The following is a 4211-nucleotide window of genomic DNA, read 5'->3' on the forward strand; positions in this document are numbered from 1 at the left end:
ACATACCTGATCATCAGAGTTGGAGGCAGATTCTGCATTGGACGTGGCCATCAGACAGATGAGTGTTTTGTCTTCTTCATTGGATGAAGAATCAGACACCCAGTTTTCTTTCTCAGCCATCACGCTTCGCTCTCTAGGATTATACTTGTATTTATTCTTGTAATAGTCAGCATCCTTTACCCGTCGTCCTCTGCATTCTTTGGAAAAATGACAGAGTTTTCCGCACCTGAAGCAGCGGAAGTCATTTTTCCTTCCATCCTTGTCCTCTTTCCTCTCATCTCTTCTATCTCCTCTTCTTTCTTCTTTCTCTTTGCTTCCATCTCTTCTTTCTTCCCTCTGATGAAATTTAGATGGCTTCCTTTCATAGGATGACTGGTACCTTTCCTTCTTGAATTCTTTTCGTTCAAGGGGTTTCTTGATGAACTTTTTCTGGAACTGCTTTGTAATCAAGGCCAGAGATTTGGCAAAGGCTTTAATATCATCATCTGATTCAGAAGTTTCGTCTTCAGATTCTGATTCTACCACCAGTGCTTTCTTTCCTTTCTTCTTATAATCTCTGGTGGAGGTCCTTGAAACGTCCTTCTATTCAGCTGCAAGAGCCAGGGGTCCACAGATGGACACCTTTTTCTTCATGATATCGTTCTCTTGTGCAGCAAGCGTTCCGTATACGTCATGGAGTGACCAACCGTCTAAGTCCTGATTTGCTTGAAGGGACATCGACAACTGTGTCCTTTCATCGCCGAGACTTTTAAGGAATAAAACATTGTTTTCTTCTTTTGTTTAGGAGATATCGTTTCGACGACATTGATTAATCAATGTGTTGAAACGATCGTATGTCTTCTGAATCGGTTCATCAGGAAAAGCCTTGAAGTTGGTGTATTCGTTGAGACATTGTGCTCTACGATTCTTCTTTGTTTTTGCCGCTCCTTCCAGTTGGCTTTCCAGTTCATCCCATAGTTCCTTGACTTTGTGACACCCCAAATCTCCACACATTGCATATTACATAGATTCCCACGTAGGTCCAAAATTACAAGAGTCTGTGCTACAGGTTACGATACAAATTTGCATAACTTAAAATTTTCAAAATAAATGCATTTGTAAACTAGCATCTCTCTTCTCCAAAACACATCTAGATATGGTCTTTAACATTTAAGCACATAAGGTAAGTAATCATATAATGCTTTTTCCCTTATCGATATTATAACTGGTATTACCTGCACACATATTTTTGAAAACACAAAATGAGGGTTAGACAAAAGTCTAGTGAGATTCCTTTTTTCATGCTATGCAGGGTGAGATCACCAAAAACATTTATCAAAGAATCTCTCAATGATAAGGAAGAGTAATAAAAGAATCGCGTCATGTTTAAGCCCATCGGGCCTCTTGTTCCAAACCAAACTTAGAATATTTTTCAATATATGACCAGAGCTCCTCTGGTCTTTCTATCAGAGCTTCTGGTTAGTCGACCAGAGCCTCTGGTTCCTTGACCAGAGCTTCTGGTTCTACTTATGAAAGCAAACCAGAACCCCTCTGGTTTGATTTATAGAAATTTCTAAGTATAGAGACTCTTTTGAAATATCGTTTTAAAACTATAAATAAAGCATTAAGTTTGTTTCAAAAGAAAATATAAAGCTTATTTTCAAACTAATAATTTATAAAAGATTTTGCATCATTTCAAATCATATCCAGAATCCTTTGGTTCTATTATGAGGGTCAATCAGAGCCCATCTGGTTCCTTGCAAGGTACAACCAGAGCTCATCTGTTTCCTCATAATCATTGCTTTTACCCATAGCATTTTTATTCACAACCAACAGTCATGAACTATATTATCTCCAATCCCATAACATCATTACCATCATTTCTACAAAAGACAACATCTCAAAATCCTCAAATCACCAAGAAATGAGAACTTAAATCTGTTGTAACTTTAATAGATATCATAATAAGAGTTAGGCCACGCAGAAAACGACCAACCTTATATCCTCCCAATAATTCCTTTTTATGATGTTCCACCCTTATATCCTCCCATTAATTCATATGAAGTAGTTCATTCAAAGAGAGACCTCAGTCCTATATGTCAGAGTGAACCTGTTCATAATTACCAAACCAAATCATTGTTTCAACATAGGTTTATCCTCAAAACCTTCTATTCTCAAGAACAACATGTTCTCCCAAAACAGTTTAAAACTTTGTTTTTCTGTAAAAAAACTCTTTCAAACTGTTCAAAAACCCAAATACTGTTTAATTCATTCCAAAACAATCCCAAAAATAGATTCGAACAACAATTTCTCAAAGGCTGTTGACGAACACAACTTTGTTTCATATTTATCCAGAAACAGATTCCAAAATAATAACATCATAAAAACTGTTAAAGACAATTTATCATMTTAACCTCAAAACTAATATCAAAACTCAACAGTTGATACACAAATATATGAGGAATTTAGTTTCAAGACCACTCACCTTATCAAACAGAATTCTTGATGATAAACACAGCAAAAACTTTACTTTAACCCAGAATCTTCAAGTACTTTTGAAACAACAATTCTTGAAGAACACATTATCTCACACACACAGGTTCTTTTCTAAAAGAATGATAGTGATAAGGATAACCTTATCCAAACTTTTCTTTAAATATTCTCACCTAGGCGGTAAAAGATTTTAATAATACAAAATTGGATATGACGGTGTGGATTTTATTATTTTAAAGACCTATTTGCTTCATTACTAAGGTATCACTATCTCAATAAAATATTCATATTATCCAAACATGTGTGCACTTATTTCATGTATCATGTATTGTTGCCACATTCACGCATACCATCATATAATTTCTCAAATAATCACGTAAAAATTTACCTTGACCCAGGTTATCTGAAACCCGGTTATAACATTCTCTCCCCCTTAAAAGAATTCTGTCCCGGAATTCATTCAAAAAACCATGGATATTTTTCCTTCATATCTGATTCTAATTCCCATGTTGCTTTTGAACCTTTGTGAAATCGCCACTGTACCCTTACTAGACTTATTTCCTTGTTTCTCAATACACGGGTTTTGTGGTCAGTTATAGCTTCTGGAGTTTCCACAAAATTCAGTTTGTCATCCAACTTAATCTCCGGAAGTGGTATTGCCATACTAGGATCAGCAAGGCATTTCCTTAGGTTTGACACATGGAAAGTGTTGTAAATCAGACTAAGTTCCTCTGGTAATTCCAATTGATAAGCTACTGGCCCAAGTCGTTTACAGATTCTGAATGGACCAATATATCTTTGACTGAGTTTACCTTTTTTTCCAAACCTCATAACTCCTTTCCAGGGAGAAACTTTCAACATTACTAAATCATTCACGCAAAATTCAATTGATTTTCTGCGCTTATCTGCGTAACTTTTCTGACGATCTTGAGCTGTTTTAACTCTTTCCCAAATCTGATCAATCTTTTCAGAAATTACTTGCACAATTTCGAGACCTGTTAGTTGTTTCTCACCTACCTCATTCCAACATACAGGGGTTCGGCATTTTCGACCATACAACACTTCATATGGAGCCGCTTTGATACTGGAATGATAGCTATTATTGTATGCAAATTCTATTAGTGGAAGATGATCTTCCCATGATCCTCCAAAATCTATGATGCAAGCTCTTAGCATATCTTCAAGTGTCTGAATTGTTCTATCACTTTGTCTGTTTGTTTGAGGATGATATGTTGTGCTTAATCGAATTTGAGATCCTAATGCCTTTCGAAAACTTTCCCAAAATTTCGATGTAAATCTGCTATCTCTGTCCGAGATGATAGATAGTGGAACCCCATGTTTTGTCACAATTTCTATAATATAAATATGGGCCAACTTTTCCAATGAATAACTTTCTTTTATCGGTAGGAAGTGTGCAGATTTGGATAGGCGATCCACTATTACCCATATGGCATCATACCCTCTTGGGGTTCGGGGTAACTTCATAATAAAATCCATTGTTATATGATCCCATTTCCAAACAGGAATTTCCAAGGATTGCAGTTTTCCATAGGGYCTYTGATGCTCTATCTTTACTTGTAGGCACGTCATACATTTTTCTACATACCTTGCTATGTATTTCTTTAGTCCTGGCCACCAATAAAAGTTTTCAAATCCTTATACATTTTATTAGTACCTGGATGACTGGAATATCGAGATTCATGATTTTCTTTAGAATTATATCGCGAATATTCCCATAG

Source organism: Cynara cardunculus, unplaced genomic scaffold (genome assembly GCF_001531365.2).
Source record: "Cynara cardunculus var. scolymus isolate 2C unplaced genomic scaffold, CcrdV1 Un_Scaffold_2516, whole genome shotgun sequence".
Lineage (NCBI taxonomy): Eukaryota > Viridiplantae > Streptophyta > Magnoliopsida > Asterales > Asteraceae > Cynara > Cynara cardunculus.